Source organism: Hyla sarda, chromosome 9 (genome assembly GCF_029499605.1).
Source record: "Hyla sarda isolate aHylSar1 chromosome 9, aHylSar1.hap1, whole genome shotgun sequence".
NCBI classification, from domain to species: Eukaryota; Metazoa; Chordata; class Amphibia; order Anura; family Hylidae; genus Hyla; species Hyla sarda.
Genome location: NC_079197.1, coordinates 124851527 through 124870495, shown reverse-complemented (window position 1 = coordinate 124870495; position 18969 = coordinate 124851527). Strand labels below are relative to the sequence as shown.

The 18969-nt window shown below is 45.6% G+C and overlaps 1 long non-coding RNA gene across 1 annotated transcript; it reads left to right on the top strand.

Moving 5' to 3' along the window:
• The first annotated feature begins 14663 nt into the window (after positions 1–14663).
• LOC130291521 (uncharacterized) lies at positions 14664–17283 on the top strand. Its single transcript, XR_008847954.1, has 4 exons — positions 14664–14767; positions 15544–15609; positions 15701–15885; positions 16715–17283. It is a non-coding gene; the product is annotated as an uncharacterized LOC130291521 (long non-coding RNA).
• Positions 17284–18969: the final 1686 nt, after the last annotated feature.

Genomic DNA, 18969 nt, shown 5'->3' with positions numbered 1-18969 from the left:
TGATCGGAATGATCTTTCTTCTTTACTCTGAGTAAGGGTAGCTAATATTGAGTTTGTTTTAGTAAAAGTAATGTTTGTTCTATGTATCACTATTGTGTATCACTATGTGCAATAATTTCTACTGTGTATTGTGTTTTAAATGTTAATGAATGTATTTTTCACTAAGCTATTTTGATTGGCTAAAGGGAGTAGGCTCCGTCTACTCTCAGCATACCTTGACAAAGCGTGTTTGCACGCGAAACCAGTGCTCATAGGCGTTCTGGTCCAGCTCCCACACTGACCTGCTATGCTGCAATAAAGAAGAACTTACCCGGTGCCGTGGCTTCATTTCTTCATTTGGAATTTTGGACTCTCTGTTCTTTTCTACTGAGCATGGGTATGTGGATTTAGCCTCTTACTGCCAATACTGTCAAAATGCATACTTGAGTGGTGCGGGATCGTATCTCCTCCTACTTGATTCATTGTTTTACAACAACAAGGTGCTGATGGCGAGGTCCCAGAAGTTGTTGTGTAAGAAATAGTACATTATATCAATAATGTGTGTCTTATTCTATGGGTCCAAGCTAAAAACATCCTTTATGAAGAGACATTAGCTATAAAGAAAATGTGTTGTTAGCTTTCTGATGAGGTCAAATTCCTCCTTATTTTTCTATATATTTTTGGTATTAAAAGTTGTAACCCTTTAGGTCCTAAAAGCATGCTTTGATGATTTCTTGATCAAGAGAGCGATCTAAAGGAGCTGGAAGATACTGGTGGGGATAAGGGAGTGTGTCCCTATTGGTAATAAGTTTCATACCAGGTAGTGCGTATCTTTAAGTAGTAATGTTAGGAATCTCTATAAAGTGTCAAAGCATCTCCTGAATATTCATGGTCTCTGCTCTCCTTTACAATCGACCCGAGAATATTGCTTGGAGATGTACACTCCTGGACAGTGAGCTATTGGACACTTATTTAAAATATTAGTTATTCAGCCTAGCTTAACTACTGGCAGTTATGTATGTACGTGTTGACACATTTATGATTTTGAATGATTAAATCCACACAAGGCCTCCATGACTGCATATGTCAGTAGTGCAGCCTCTATCTCCTGACCTCTAACTTCAAGTGATCATATCTAATAAAGAAGTAAAATTGATAATGTACACCAAATTATTTTAAAATGTATCTTAGTTGGTGTCAAACATAATATTTCCACTTTAGCTAGTAGTGTTGCTTTGGAAGAGAGGCAACTGAAAGAAAGTTGTAAAACAGGAGTTTGAAAGCAGGAGTTTGTGATCGCTGTGAGTGTTACTTTCCTTACACTGTGGGGACTTTAAACTCACAAGGTCTAGTGAGAATTTAATTGTAATATTTACTGTCTATTTTGGCTGTTAATCTGTGAAATCCCCATAACTAGATGGCCTCCATGTTGGAAAATGCAGTCCGGTGTACATCTTGCGCGATGTATGCATTCCTTGAACAGCAGTTTGAGGGTGCATATTGTTGTGCGAGATGTGTGCGAGTTGTTCATTTGGAAGCCCAGATCCTGGATCTAGAGGAGCAACTGGCAACACTGAGACACATTGACAACTTGGAGAGGAGTCTCCTGCTCAGTGAACAAGTACTCTCTGGGGTAGAGGTGGGGGAGGATAGTGGGACGGAGTTGCAGGACAGTCAGGCAGTTAGCTGGGTTACAGTTAGAAAACGGGGGAGGGGAAAAGTGATAGGGAGGCTAGTCCTGAACTGGCACACCCCAACATGTTTGCCCGGTTGGCAGATGAGGGGATGCCATTTCAGAGCTAGCAGTACTGCAGCAAGCTACAGCGTCTGACCGCCAGGGGGTATCTTCTCCAGTAAGGAGGGAAGGAGAAGTACAGGGCAGGCCAGACAGGTACTGGTAGTGGGGGACTCTAGTATTAGGGGGACAGACAGGGTTATCTGTCACAAAGACCGGGATCGACGAACAGTGTGTTGTCTTCCTGGCACTCGAGTTCGGCGGATCGGGTTGACAGGTTGCTGGGTGGGGCTGGAGAACACCCAGTGTTCATGGTACATATCGGCACCAATGACAAAGTAAGTGGTAGGTGAAGTGTGTTTAAAAATTATTTCAGGGACTTAGGCCACAAGCTTAAGACAAGGACCTCCAAGGTAATATTTTCTGAAATATTACCTGTACCACGAGCCACACCAGAGAGGCAGCGGGAGATCAGGGAGGTAAACAAGTGGCTCGGAAGCTAGTGTAGGAAGGAGGGGTTTGGATTCATGGAGAAATGGGACGACTTCATTGTCGGATACCGGCTCTAGTGTAGGGACAGGCTGCACCTCAATGGGGGAGGGTGCTGCTATGCTTGGGGAGAAGATGGCTAGAAGGGTGGATGAGTGTTTAAACTAGGGACTGGGGGGGAGGGAACCTACAACATAGAGGGGGAAGATAGCGTAGATAGAGAGGGGGGACTTATTAATGTACCTGGGGGTGGAGCGGAGGGAGGGGTTAGAATAATTAATACGGATAGGCTTCATAGGAAGAAAAAACATACACCTTTAAATTGCCTTTTGACTAATGCCAGAAGTCTGACCAATAAAACAGAGGAATTGGAGTGGTTGATGTCTGAGGAGGATTATGACATAGTGGCTAAAACAGAGACTTGGTTGGGCGATAGCTATGACTGGGCGGTCAACATACAGGGTTATAGTCTCTTCAGGAAGGATCGGACAAAACGGAAAGGGGAGGAGTTTGTCTTTATGTGATATCAAGTCTGAAGTCCGCACTACGGGAGGATATAGGGGAGGGAAACGATAATGTGGAGTCATTATGGGTAGAAATATATGGAGATGAAAATAAAAAAAAATCTGATAGGGGTTTGCTATAAGCCACCAAAAATAATGGAAGAAGCAGAAGATCAATTATTGAGGCAAATAAACAAGGCAGCAAATCAAAATGATGTGATAATAATGGGGGACTTTAACTATCCTGATATAAACTGGGGGACTGAGACCTGTGAATCTCATAAAGGAAACAGGTTTCTGACTATAGCTAAAGACAATTATCTGTCCCAAATGGTGCAGGGCCCGACCAGAGGGGGCGCCCTACTGGACTTAATATGAAACAACAGACCTGACAGAGTAACTAATGTGCAAGTAGAAGGATACCTAGGGAATAGTGATCACAATATAATACATTATAGCTTGTTCTTCAATAAGGGAATCTCTCAAGGGGCCACAAAAACAATGAACTTTAGGAAGGCAAAGTTTGATCAACTCAGAAAAGCCCTTAACAATATAAAATGGGATAATGTCCTCAAAAACAAGAATACTGACACTAAATGGGAGACTTTTAAGAATATTTTAAATTCTCACTGTAAGATGTATATACCTTATGGGAATAAAAGGGTCAGGAATAAAAGAAATCCAATGTGGATGAATAAAGATGTTAAGGGGGCAATAAATGGCAAAAACAAAACGTTAAAACTATTAAAACTGGACAACAGTGAAAAAGCACTAGAAAGCTACAGAGAAAAATGTAAATTATGTAAAAAAAAACAGATAAAAGCCGCAAAAATAGAGACAAAAAGACTCCATGCCAAAGAGAGTAAAACTAACCCCAAAATGTTCTTTAAAGGGGTACTCTGGCGCTTAGACATCTTATCCCCTATCCAAAGGATAGGGGATAAGATGCCTGATCGCTGGGGTCCCACCTCTGGGGACCCCTGTGATCTTGTACGCCGCACCCCATTTAAAATCAGTCCCTGGAGCGTGTTCGTTCAATGCAAGCCTATGGGAGGGGGCATGACATCTGTCAGGGCTCCCGGCGGGGGATTTCAAAATGAAAGTTTACACAGTATATACATTGCACATGAGCGGAGCATTCCGCCCGCTCCCCTGCTTTATAACTGCTGATCGCATCGGGTCTCAGAATTGAGACCCGGTGCGATCAATCCTTGTCCCCTGTACTACTACCCCCAACATGGAACAGACTCTGTTCCATGATGGGGGTAGTAGTACAAACACTAATGTAGCCTCCCCAGCCACCTGCAGACTCCCGCAGCCAGGGAACTACTACCATCATGGAAAGGAGTCTGTTCCATGGTGGGAGTAGTAGTAGTCCCGGCTTCGAACAAATGGCATCCCTTTGCATCAGTTTGCATTTGTTATTAGAATGGTCTGTTTAGGAGGCAGTAACAGAGAAAATATTAACGGGGGACCACGGCTGTGTGCACGTAGTCTTACAGTACATACACATGGTCATGTTTCACATGACAAGTTTCTTCCATGTCTGATTTTGCTTTACTACTTTAATTTTATTTATTATTTTTGTAAATGTTTTTATATTTTTTTCTACTACTACTCTGTCCAGCAAAATTACTGTAAACCTGGCATGTGCTTTAGCTGTTGTCTAACTTGAACTCCCATTATGCCCTTAAATACAAATGGCATGCTGGGAGTTGTAGTTATTCAACAGCTGTATGAATAAAGGTATAACTCCAAGCATGCCCTTGAACTGTCTGTACATGCTGGGAGTTTGAGTAATGCCACAGGTAGTGTAACATTATACCACTAGCTCTTGCATAACTTGAACTACAAGCATTCACAAAATGGTCATGCTGGTAGTTCTAGTTGTGTGCATCCAGCTGTTGATTAACTACAACGCACATCATGCCTTTTGACTGTGCCAGCATTCTTGGATTTTGACTTATGCAACAGCTTTAGGCACACAACAGTAATTACAAGCATGCCATTTAGCTGTGTGGGCATGCTGGAAGTTGTAGTAATGCTAGAGCAAGTGGAACTTTTTCACAATAGATCTGGCCTAACTACAAGTCCAAGCATGCTCAGACATCCAAAAGGCATGCCAGTATTTTAAAATGTTGCCCTCCATCTGTTGGATAACTATAACTCGCAGCATGCCTGTTACGCCTAGCGCTCCGGGTCCCCGCTCCTCCCCGGAGCGCTCACGGCGTCTTTCTCCCTGCAGCGCCCCGGTCAGTCCCGCTGACCGGGAGCGCTGCACTGTCATGGCCGTTGGGGATGCGATTCGCACAGCGGGACGCGCCCTCTCGCGAATCGCATCCCAGGTCACTTACCCGTCCCGGTCCCCTGCTGTCATGTGCTGGCGCGCGCGGCTCCGCTCTCTAGGGCGCGCGCGCGCCAGCTCTCTGAGACTTAAAGGGCCAGTGCACCAATGATTGGTGCCTGGCCCAATTAGCTTAATTGGCTTCCACCTGCTCCCTGGCTATATCTGATCTCCTCCCATGCACTCCCTTGCCGGATCTTGTTGCCTTGTGCCAGTGAAAGCGTTTAGTGTGTCCAAAGCCTGTGTACCTGAACTTCTGCTACCCATCCTGACTACGAACCTTGCCGCCTGCCCCCGACCTTCTGCTACGTCTGACCTTGCCTCTGCCTAGTCCTTCTGTCCCACGCCTTCTCAGCAGTCAGCGAGGTAGAGCCGTTGCTAGTGGATACGACCTGGTTGCTACTGCCGCAGCAAGACCATCCCACTTTGCGGCGGGCTCTGGTGAAAACCAGTAGCCTCTTAGAACCGGTCCACTAGCACGGTCCACGCCAATCCCTCGCTGACACAGAGGATCCACTACCTGGAAGCCGAATCGTGACAGTAGATCCGGCCATGGATCCCGCTGAGGTGCCGCTGCCAAGTCTCGCTGATCTTCCCACGGTGGTCGCTCAGCAATCGCAGCAGATTGCCCAACAAGGACAGCAGCTGTCGCAGTTGACCGCCATGTTACAGCAACTTCTGCCTCTGCTACAGCAGCAACCATCTCCTCCGCCAGCTCCTGCACCTCCTCCGCAGCGAGTGGCCGCTCCTAACCTCCGCTTGTCCCTGCCGGACAAATTTGATGGGGACTCTAAACTCTGCCGTGGATTTTTGTCTCAGTGTTCCCTGCATATGGAGATGTTGTCGGACTTGTTTCCTTCAGAACGGTCTAAGGTGGCGTTCGTAGTAAGCCTTCTCTCAGGAAAGGCCTTGTCTTGGGCCACACCGCTCTGGGACCGCAATGATCCTGCCACAGCCACAGTCCAGGCCTTCTTCGCTGAACTCCGGAGTGTCTTCGAGGAGCCAGCCCGAGCTTCTTCTGCCGAGACTGCCCTGTTGAACCTGGTCCAGGGTAATTCTTCAGTGGGCGAGTACGCCATCCAATTTCGTACTCTTGCTTCCGAGTTATCATGGAATAACGAGGCTCTCTGCGCGACCTTTAAAAAAGGCCTATCCAGTCGCATCAAGGATGTGCTGGCCGCACGAGAGATTCCTGCCAATCTGCAAGAACTCATCCATCTAGCTACCCGCATTGACATGCGTTTTTCTGAGCGACACCAAGAGCTCCGCCAGGAAAAAGACTTAGATCTCTGGGCACCTCTCCCACAGTATCCGTTGCAATCTACGCCTGGGCCTCCCGCCGAGGAGGCCATGCAAGTGGATAAGTCTCGCCTGACCCAGGAAGAGAGGAATCGCCGTAGGGAAGAAAATCTCTGTCTTTACTGTGCCAGTACCGAGCATTTCTTGGTGGATTGCCCTATCCGTCCTCCACGCCTGGGAAACGCACGCACGCACCCAGCTCACGTGGGTGTGGCGTCTCTTGGTTCCAAGTCTGCTCCTCCACGTCTCACGGTACCCGTGCGGATTTCTTCTTCAGCCAACTCCTCCCTCTCAGCCGTGGCCTGCTTGGACTCCGGTGCCTCTGGAAATTTTATTTTGGAGTCGTTTGTTAATAAATTCAGCATCCCGGTGACCCGTCTCGTCAAGCCGCTCTACATTTCCGCGGTCAACGGAGCCAGATTGGACTGCACCGTGCGTTACCGCACAGAGCCCCTCCTCATGTCCATTGGACCCCACCTTGAGAGGATTGAGTTCTTCATTCTCCCCAACTGTACCTCTGAGGTCCTCCTCGGTCTGCCTTGGCTCCGGCTTCATTCCCCCACCATTGATTGGACCACCGGGGAGATCAGGAACTGGGACTCTGCCTGCCACAGGAAGTGCCTCTCCCCCCCTCCCAGTCCCGTCAGGCAAGCCTCTGTGCCTCCCCATGGCCCCCGTCCTGGTGTCACACTGCCCCGTGCCAGGCCTCGCCCTCTGCCCTCCCTCCCCATTCCCACTCCTGCTGTACTGCCTGCCGTTGAGGAAACCCTCCATTCTTTCCCGGTGTCCTCATCCCAGGGGAGGCAGTTACCGGACAAAGAGAAGGGGAGACCTAAGGGGGGGGGGTACTGTTACGCCTAGCGCTCCGGGTCCCCGCTCCTCCCCGGAGCGCTCACGGCGTCTTTCTCCCTGCAGCGCCCCGGTCAGTCCCGCTGACCGGGAGCGCTGCACTGTCATGGCCGTTGGGGATGCGATTCGCACAGCGGGACGCGCCCGCTCGCGAATCGCATCCCAGGTCACTTACCCGTCCCGGTCCCCTGCTGTCATGTGCTGGCGCGCGCGGCTCCGCTCTCTAGGGCGCGCGCGCGCCAGCTCTCTGAGACTTAAAGGGCCAGTGCACCAATGATTGGTGCCTGGCCCAATTAGCTTAATTGGCTTCCACCTGCTCCCTGGCTATATCTGATCTCCTCCCATGCACTCCCTTGCCGGATCTTGTTGCCTTGTGCCAGTGAAAGCGTTTAGTGTGTCCAAAGCCTGTGTACCTGAACTTCTGCTACCCATCCTGACTACGAACCTTGCCGCCTGCCCCCGACCTTCTGCTACGTCTGACCTTGCCTCTGCCTAGTCCTTCTGTCCCACGCCTTCTCAGCAGTCAGCGAGGTAGAGCCGTTGCTAGTGGATACGACCTGGTTGCTACTGCCGCAGCAAGACCATCCCGCTTTGCGGCGGGCTCTGGTGAAAACCAGTAGCCTCTTAGAACCGGTCCACTAGCACGGTCCACGCCAATCCCTCGCTGACACAGAGGATCCACTACCTGGAAGCCGAATCGTGACAATGCCCTTTGACTGTGTATGCATGGAGTTGCACATATGCAACAGCAGGAAGCTCACAGCCCTCACCTCCTTCTTGTTGATACAGAAGATAAAAATGTTGCAGCTGCTACCCTTGACACTGATGACGCAGCCACATGCCACAGGTAACCCAATAGTTAATCCTGACGTGCTGGGTCCTGCCCTCCACTCAGGGGAATAAAATAACATACCGGCTGGGTGGACAACCCTTAACACAGACACACACACAATTAAAATAAAGCTCAAAATGCAAAAACACAACCAATGAAACATACACTATCATATTAACCAAAATCGTGTTTTAAAATCTGTGAAGGCATTAAAAAAAGAACCATAAATTCCTTAACCTCTTGGGGACTCAGGGCGTACCTGTATGTCCTGAGTCCCGCTCCCGCAATATAACGCGGGGTCACACGGTGACCCCACGTCATATCGGGTCGGTCCTGGCGTCTAACGTTATCCGGGACCCGGGGCTAATAGTGCGCATCACCGATTGTGGTGACGCGCGCTATTAACCCTTTAAATGCGGCATTCAAAGTTGATCATCGCATCTAAACTGTAAAATAAAGCATTCCCGGCAGCTCAGTAGGGCTGATCGGAACCACCTCGGTGTTCCAATCAGCTAGGATGAGAGCAGAGAGTCCGTTACCTGCCTACGGAGCCTCCGATCGGCGATTGATTGCTCCAAGCCTGAGATCCATGTACTGCATGTTATAGCCCCTATGGGGGCTATAACATTGCAAAAAAAGTGTAAAAAAAAGAGTTAATAAATGTGATTTAACCTCTTCCCTAATAAAAGTTCAGATCAGCCCCCTTTTCCCATTTAAAAAAAACATGTCAATTTAAATAAATATAAATATATGTGATCATGGCGCAAAAAATGAGCCCTCATACCGCCCCGTACGCAGAAAAATAAAAAAATGATAGGGGTCAGAAGATGACATTTTTAAACGTATACATTTTCCTGCATGTAGTTATGATTTTTTTCAGAAGTAAGACAAAATCAAACCTATATAAGTAGGGTATCATGTTAATCGTATGGACCTACAGAATAAAGATAAGTTGCCATTTTTACCGAAAAAATGTACTGCGTAGAAATGGAAGTCCCCAAAAATTACAAAATGGGGTTTTTTCTTCAATTTCATCGCACAATGATTTTTTTTTTTTTGTTAATATATATTGATAGAAGGACACTAATGGAAATAGCACAACACAGCTTTATAGGATTATGTGTAGGATTTCCAATGGTATAGTGGCTATAATTTCAAGGGAATAGACATTTAATTTGCTATTATGTTGTAAGTGTCTCCCTCTGTGATCAATACACTCCATCCTCTTCTAATTTTAGAATGGTTGGAAAACTCATTAACAACAAAACAACGTTATAGATGGACACATTTGGTTTTGCTATAAGTCCATTTTATAGATGGATCTGAGAACAGCCACTGTTGAGATAACTTAGACATAAATTGCAGTCTTATTGCTTAGTCATATGTTATAGACAACAGAGGTGGATCCGCTGTGCTACTGAACCGGTTTGGCTTAGGCCAAACCCAGGAGCAGAGTCTAAGTACCCTCTAGGTTTTCACCAATTATCCCACTCCCAGATTCAAAGCTGGACTTCTGCTGCTATAGAGTACCAGGTTGCTCAACAAGTATGGTCCTGGTGTAGTTTGCGCCTGGCTCAGAAAACCAGGTGGTACAGTGCATGGCAGTTCAGGAAGCATAGTCTGTTGTCCAAGTCGTACACGGGAAAGTTAGAATGGTACCAAAGGATGAGGCAGAGACGTGGCAAGCTTAGATATGTGGATGGTTAGTCTACTTAACCTACAGCAGTATAAGGATATTTGGGGTTAAAATTTTAGTTTAGTAGAACCGTTGGGGTTTGGATGATACATGCGGCAAAAAGACAATTAATAACGCCTACGATATACCCGCCTTCAGAAGAAAAATAGCACAGTTTGAAAAAAAATATATACATTTTTTAGCTCAACCCAATTGTCTTGGTTAAATGGGGTTATAAATAAGCATTTTAAATAAGAGTTAAGAGCATTATGATAATATATTTCTTGTCTGGGAAGCTTTCACCATTACATAAAAATATTGAGTGAGTGAATCTTACAAAATTCCTTTTCTTTGAATTGGCCATTGGATTCAAATATATGCTATCAGTATGCGGTGCCACAGAAAGTATGTGCAGGGATCTTTGGCAGAAGTCTCGTTCTCCTGTGCAGAACATTGATTGTCCTTCCATATTTGCTGGGAGTAGGTGGTGGCACACACAGCATTGCTGCTCACCTCCTGACTGCTCAGTGTACGGGCGCAGAGACTCCTGCCATTGACAGGATTCCCTGCTCCTATATATACTCCAAACGTAAAAGTTTTTGAATCAGAATAATTCATTATAATTTTTTTTAAATTTGGAATCAATTTGACAAGTTCTAAATTGATCCCTGCTTTTGAATGATAATAGTCACAATATTGTTAAATGCTAGTTGTTTGTATATTTATATTTGAAATATAATAACAAATGCTGAGAGGAGCCAAAATTGCAAAAAAAAATGCACAATTTTGTAAAAAAAACAACAGTGACTTTTGTGTGTTCGGAAACTGGCATATTTGTTTTAATAAATGTCTCCAAATTTGCAGCGTTACTCCGCATTATATGTAGATTTTAAAGGCAGAAGGATGTCAGTAGCTATGCTTTACACTAGGGATCTAGAAATAAGTGGAGCAAACCTCTGCAGTTAATGAAGTTTATTGTGTAACATGTTTAACTAATGGATTCATGGCAACAAGTACACAGCGTATAATTATATATATGTGTATTGGGGAGAAGATAAGGGATGCATACCCTTTCTATCTGCCTATACAGACTAGAACATGTCCTCCAGCCGTTCCGATAAGCTTCATTAATTGAGATGATATTCCGAGCTGCACAAATGCAATTTCTTGTCACATATATTTTCATTAAATGACACCACTAGCTACACTTAATCCTTATTCCTCTGCCATGCACCTGCAGTGCCTTATAGCTACAGAGCAAACCATGTCCCAATATAGTAAATCACAGGCAGTTAGATTACTATTAAGACAGCTTCCATTCCCAGATTCGCTTCTTTCAGTGCATTACTGTGTTTCTGAGCACAGGAACAAGAAAGGAATTCTAATGCAGATACTGACCATGTAAGAACATTGTGATTTCATTTCCATCAGTTTTTATGTCACGCTTCATTAGTCAAATATAGATATACATTATCTTTTTTATCTGTTTTCCACATTACCCTTAATTTCGTTTACCGTATATACTCGAGTATAAGCCGACCCGAGTATAAGCCGAGACCCCTAATTTTAACCCAAAATCCCAGGAAAAGTTATTGACTCGAGTATAAGCCTAGGGTGGGAAATACCTCATCCCCCCCTGTCATCATCCAGACCCGTCATTAACATCCTCATCATCATCCCCTTGTCATCATCCCACACATCCCCCCTTCATCATCCCCTTATCATCCCACACATCCCCCCTTCATCATCCCCTTATCATCCCACACATCCCCCCTTCATCATCCCCTTATCATCCCACACATCCCCCTTCATCATCCCCTTATCATCCCACACATCCCCCCTTCATCATCCCCTTATCATCCCACACATCCCCCCTTCATCATCCCCTTATCATCCCCCCTTCATCATCCCCTTATCATCCCACACATCCCCCCTTCATCATCCCCTTATCATCCCACACCCCCCCCTTCATCATCCCCACACCCCCCCTTCATCATCCTCTTCTCATCATTCGCCCTCAGTGGTCTTCAACCTGCGGACCTCCAGAGGTTTCAAAACTACAACTCCCAGCAAGCCCGGGCAGCCATCGGCTGTCCGGGCTTGCTGGAAGTTGTAGTTTTGAAACCTCCGGAGGTCCGCAGGTTGAAGACCACTGCGGCCTTCAACATCATCCAGCCCCCCTCTCACCCCCTTTAGTTCTGAGTACTCACCTCCGCTCGGCGCTGGTCCGGTCCTGCAGGGCTGTCCGGTGAGGAGGTGGTCCGGTGAGGAGGTGGTCCGGTGAGGAGGTGGTCCGGTGGGGAGGTGGTCCGGTGGGGAGGTGGTCCGGGCTGCTATCTTCACCGGGGGCGCCTCTTCTCCGCGCTTCCGGCCCGGAATAGAGCCGTTGCCTTGGCAATGACGCAGAATTACGTTGGCAATGAACGCACCTCTGCGTCGTTGTCACGGCAACGTGACTATTCTGAGGCCGGGCCCGAAGCGCTTAGAAGAGGCCTCCCCGGTGAAGATAGCAGCCCGGAACCAGTATCCCACCGGACCACCTCCTCACCGGACAGTCCTGCAGGACCGGACCAGCGCCGAGCGGAGGTGAGTACTCAGAACTAAAGGGGGTGAGAGGGGGCTGGATGATGTTGAAGGCCGCAGTGGTCTTCAACCTGCGGACCTCCGGAGGTTTCAAAACTACAACTCCCAGCAAGCCCGGACAGCCGATGGCTGCCCGGGCTTGCTGTGAGTTGTAGTTTTGAAAACTCTGGAGGTCCGCAGGTTGAAGACCACTGCGGGTGGGGGAGTTCACTCGAGTATAAGCCGAGGGGGGTGTTTTCAGCACGAAAAATCGTGCTGAAAAACTCGGCCTATACTCGAGTATATACGGTATTTTATTTTTTTCCTGTTTTATGAATTTTTTATGGAGAAAAATTATAAGAACTACATGAAAATAAAAAATAAATAAGTAATATATATATATATATATATATATATATATATATAGCAGAGTTGTAGAGCAGCACTCCCAAGTCAGGAAGGCAGTAAGTGGGTGCAAGCAGCCTCAGGGATCCCGGTCCTGGATCCAATGGCTATACACACAAGTAAGGGCGACTGCAGCACACCAATTCAAAGTGGAGGAAAGTGATTTATTCCAGAAAATACAGGCCTGTATTTTCTGGAATAAATCACTTTCCTGCACTTTGAATTGGTGTGCTGCAGTCGCCCTTACTTGTGGGTATATATATATATATATATATATATATATATATAATCGATATATATAAAAAGAAAAGGCCTGACTCACTGACTCATGAACGCCCAGCCTAAACCCTTGGACCTAGAGAGCTGAATTTTTCGAAATTCAACCCTTAAGGGGGTGAAACAGGGGTTGAAAGTTTGTATGGAAGTCCGTCATTTTTGAAGCTAGAAGCTGTATGTGTGTATGTATGTGTGTATGTATGTATGTATGTATGTATGTGTGTGTGTATGTTTGTGTGTATGTGTGTGTGTATGTGTGTATGTATATGTATGTATGTATGTGTGTGTGTATGTATGTGTGTGTGTATGTGTGTATGTGTGTATGTATATGTATGTATGTATGTATGTGTGTGTGTATGTATGTGTGTATGTGTGTATGTATGTATGTGTATATGTATGTATGTGTGTATGTATGTGTGTATGTGTGTGTGTATGTATGTGTGTATGTGTGTGTGTATGTGTGTATGTGTGTGTGTATGTATGTACTGTGTATGTATGTACTGTGTATGTATGTGTGTATGTATGTGTGTATGTTTCAGCATCAAGTCCAAACGGCTAAAGATATTAACATGAATCTTGGCACACATGCTACTTATATGTCAACAACAAACATAGGATAGGTGATTTAACCCTTAATCACCCCCATTTGCCAGGGTTGGGGTTTTTGTTTAAAGTCCCATGCAAATCAATGGGAAATGTATGTTCCCACATAACTTCCGTATGGCCGGCGATATTTCAATACCTGGTACACATATTACGGGTCGGGATATGAGGTCGGGATAGGAGGTCAGGATAGGTGGTTGAGATAGGAGGATGGGAAAGGAGGTCGAGATAGTAGGTCGAGATAGGAGGTCAGGATAGGAGGCCTGGATAGGAGGTCGGGATAGGAGGTTGGGATAGGAGGTCTTGATAGGAGGTCGGGATAAGAGGTCGAGATAGGAGGATGGGATAGGAGGACAGGATGGGAGGACGGATAGGAGGTCGGGATAGGTGGTCGGGATAGGTGGTCGGGATAGGTGGTCAGTGAGGACGATCTACTAGAGGACAGTCAGCAGCTACTGCCCAGCCAAGAGGTGGAGGATGAAGAAAGCAACAAAAAATAGGAACCTTATCTGAAGGCGTTGCTCTTAGTTCCAAGAATATCAAGCCAGATGGTGTAGAAAAGTGCTCAGTAGCACTATATTTATTAATATAAAAATACAATAATGTGTTTCGGAAGCTCAGTCTTCCTTTCTCAGATTGGCATACATGACATAACACAAGCAGTGCTTTATATACACCAAAATGGATGCCAACATAAGGTGGGCAGAGCTTACACCCCTTTATGCAGATCAATAAAAATGTATCAATAAAAACAGTTGTATCAGACTTACATATTTACACATAGTTCAAACGGAGTCCATAGGTAAAGAATTAGCAATAAAATATGCAAATAATAACAACAAAGCTTCACAACCAAAGGTCACAGCATTCCCTCCGTTCAAATGCACCGGAAGTGCTGCATAAGAACGAGGTTCATTGAAAGGTAAATAAACAAATAGTGGCCAACGCTCCTATCTTGGTCCAGCGTAGTGTAGTGGAGCTTTAGCTTGTGTAGTCAGGGACCCGTCACCAGGGCCAGAGATCATGTGACCACAACTCACCAGTCACATCACAGAGGAGTAAACCCATTGATAAGTGACTGCCGGATAGGTAACAACCTCGCGCTGTAAGGAGCGAAGTCATGCAGATATCAGAAACCACTGGCGGCGCTCCTGAAGATAAAAATAAAAGCAACGTTAGTATTTGGGAACAGACAGAGGTACTGCTGAACACGGAGGTAACAATGTGAAAAGAAATCAGCATGAACAGATCAATAATGAATATGTAAACAGTTCTGTATGTTATTAAAGCATTAAAACGTAAGCAAAAATGAATAGTAGCAGGTGACAGTGCTTGAAAAGTGGCATTAGAACAGGGAGACATTATAGCTAGCAGCATACAAGAAAGGCAGCATATATATCAACAGAAATAAATAAAAGCAGCAAAAATAACAAAATTAGCAACACCAAAGAAGGATAGAGAGCATAATTATATATTTTTTTTTATATTAATAGGTGGAAAAAAAGGTAGAATAACAATGCATAGCCACATAGTAGTATTTACCCAAACAGCAACACACAAGGTGATCTGGAGTGGGAGAAATAAAAAACATTAAGTACAATACAATAAATGATTTTAAATGAATTCATAAGGGGCCTAGGTAGGGTGTGTATATATAAAAGACTCAATTACAGGGAGCTTTCAATAAGCTCATTGAGACCTAGGGGCATTAAGGTGCGTAATTTGTAGATCCAGTAGTTCTCTCTTCTTTTTAACATAGAAAAACGCTGAGGAATCTCTCTATGGATATCTTCAATAGGAGTAACTGAAATGACTCCAAAGTTGGAGCTATGGGATTCCACCAGGTGCCTAGACACAATGTGTAGCATAAACCCCAATTTAGTGTTGTTCCTGTGTTTATTTATTCTGTCTCTCAAGCACTGGATTGTGCGCCCAATGTACTGCAAGCCACAAGGACACTGTAGTAGATAAATAACAAATTTGGAATTGCAGTTAAGGAACGACTGAATGAAGAAGGATTCACTATGGAGGATTCACTATGGAGGATTCACTATGGAGGTAAATACCTTGTACCTGTTTGATAACTGGGCACAGCATTTACATCTAGGAGTACCGCACTTATAGCTACCTATTTTATCCAAAAATGTAGGGTTGGAGTGTTTGATGTTCTTCAGCCTGCTGGGTGTTAAAATATTAAGACACGTGTGAACAGAAGTATAGGACGGCACCACTAGTCACAGGCAAATCGGGGCCGGTTTTGCGCAAAATTGACGGTAATTACAGCCACGGTCCACCGGCATCTCTAAGTAGGAGCATCGAGTCGTTAACCTGGTGGTGAGTGCGGATATCTTTATGTTTCTTTGTTATTATTTAGCTAAAATATTAAGGAGGGTGCGGTTTCTCCTAAACGAAACCCCTGGTCTTGGGGGTAAACTTTGGCTAAGATAAGGATCCTGCAATAAGATGTGCCAGTGTTTGGAGAGAATTTTTTTAATGTCTTTATTTTCTCTACAGAAGTTAGTGATAAAATTGATAGACCATTTGGGATTGGACTGGGTATTAATCACCGCAATGTCAGACATATTATTAGTGTGTCTACTGGGTTGCAGGCATTCCTGTTGTGTCAACATTCTAGCTTTATTAAAGGAATAGTCAATACGTTTTTTTGGGGTAGTGTTTAGCACGAAACCTTACCTTTAATATATTGCTGGGTTCATGGAAGTCAGTCTCTGAAGAGCAATTTCGTCTAATACGTTTGAACTGACCAAAAGGTATATTAGTGATCCACTTACTATAATGAGCGCTAGAAAATTCTAGATAGCTGTTGCTATCAACTTTAAAAAAAAAAGTTTTAGTCTGCAATTTATCAGAATCCCCATGGAACATCAACACACCTAGAAACCCTGCATTATCATTAAAAACAGATTGTGTAAAGCTAAGACCCCAGTCATTTCAGTTACTCCTATTGAATGCCACTTTTCAAGCACTGTCACCTGCTACTATTCATTTTTGCTTATGTTTTAATGCTTTAATAACATACAGAACTGTTTACTTATTTATTATTGATCTGTTCATGCTGATTTCTTTTCATATTGTTACCTTCATGTTCAGCAGTACCTCTGTCTGTTCCCAATACTTACATTGCTTTTATTTTTATCTTCAGGAGCGCCGCCAGTGGTTTCTGATATCTGCATGACTTCGCTCCTTACAGCGCGAGGTTGTTACCTATCCGGCAGTCACTTATCAATTGGTTTACTCCCCTGTGGTGTGACTGATGAGTTGTTGTCATGTGATCTCCGGCCCTGGTGACACGTCCCTGACTACACAAGCTAAAGCTCCACTACACTACGCTGGACCAGGATAGAACCGTTGGCCACTATTTGTTTATTTACCTTTCACTGAACCTCGTTCGCATGCAGCACTTCCTGAGCATGTGAATAGAAGGAATGCTGTGACCTTTAGTTGTGAAGCTTTGTTGTTATTATTTGCATATTTTATTGCTAATTCTTTACCTATGGCCTCCATTTTAACTATGTGTAAATGTTTTTCTACACTTTTATTGATCTGTATAATTGTTTGAAAGCCCCACCCACCTTATGTTGGTGCCCAATTTGGTGTATGTAAAGCACTGCTTGTGTTATGTCATGTATGCCAATCTGAGGAAGGAGGACTAAGCCTCCAAAACGCGTCATTGGATTTTTATACTAATAAATATAGTGCGACTGAGCACTTTTCTACACCATCTGGCTTGATATTCTTGGAACTAAGAACAGCGCATTCAGATAAGGTTCCTTTTTTTTCTGTTGCATTTTTCACATTCCATGGGAGAAGATTCCTTTCTCTTCCGTTTGACCTTTGGGCTTGGCAGTTCGTTCCCACATGATGCTTCGTACCCCAGTAGGGTGATATGCATGATTAATCTCCTAGAAGGTGAGTGGCAATCTTGATGAGTCATCCCTCCTTAGTCCTTGCTGGGACACTGGTGTCTTGGGTAATACACAAGGCGCTGTCCTCTTGTGTTTAGTTTCCTTCACAAGAAGTGGAGGAGACATCTGCCGCTTCCTCTGCTAGGCAGGCAAATAGTGATGAGGAGAGTAGTGTTTCCAGCGTTCAGGCTCCTGAAGCAGACACTGTTGAGGAACCTGAGGAGGACATAAGTGACGTGCAGACACAACTCGATGATGATGAAGCCGATCGCATTTGGGAGCCGGGTACATAAGGGGCTTCATCATCATCAGGAGAAGAAGGTTGCAGGTTGCCCATGAGGCAGCAGCTGAGCCAGCAAGGTGGTAGCATGGTTGGCAGTCAGCATGGTGGTAGCAGTGGGAAGTCTGGAGCCAAACGTGCCTGGGGAAGACCAAGTGCTTCGCGGCAGCCTACCTTACCGGAAGGTAGTGGACCAGGGGTTCCTAGAGTCGGCGGCTGTAGCAGTCAATCAGTGTGGACTGTTGGGGGGAAAATCAGCTACTCAGCGGTGTGGCAGTATTTCATCAAGCATCCGGATTATGTTAACCTGGTCACACGCAAGATGTGTCAGCAGAAGGTGAAGCATGGCCAGGGTCCCAATGTTGATACCACGACCCTGCGTCAACATATGTAGCATCACCATAAAGCAGCCTGGGAGAACCGTGGCTCTGATGCGGTGGCCCAGCTTGCTGCATCACCCAGTGGCACGCCGCTCCCTATTTCAGCCAGCCAAGGCTCCACTACCTCAGCCAAAGGGAACTGTCTGTCATACCCATCTTCTGCTGCTCCAGATGCTCCTGCTCCTTCATTTCGAGATGGTCATTCCACAAGCAATCCATCGATGAAGCCATGTCCAAGAGACAGCAGTATGTGCCCACTCCACTCCAACAGCGCATAAGCTGCATGTGCTCCTGTCCAAGTTGCTGGTGCTGCAGTCCCTCCCTTTTCAAGTGGTGGACTCTGCACCTTTCAGAGAGCTAATGGCTTGTGCCGAGCCGAGGTGGAGAGTTCCAAGCCATCATTTCTTTGTGAAAAAGGCAGTAACAGCCCTGCACAATTTTGTGGGACAGATGGTTGGCCAGTCCTTGAGCCTGTCGGTGTGTACCAAAGTGCACAGCATCGCCGACGTGTGGAGCTCCAACTACGGTCAGGGACAATACATGTCCTTTACGGCCCACTGGTTAATGTGGTTCCTGCACAGCCATAACAGCAAATTGGACAGGTAACGGCACTTCCGCCTCCACGCTCTCAGGCCATTGGTCTAGTGACAGTGTGAGACTGGGCCTCCTCCTCATTCTCCACCGTGTACTCAGCCTCCACTGCACGGATACGTCTCAGTGCCCCTCCAGCATACCAGGTCTCACGTTGTTCTTTACATGGTTTGCCTTGGCGAACGGAGTCACACAGGGAAGAACTGCTAAAAGTAATTCATCGAGAAATCGAATCATGGCT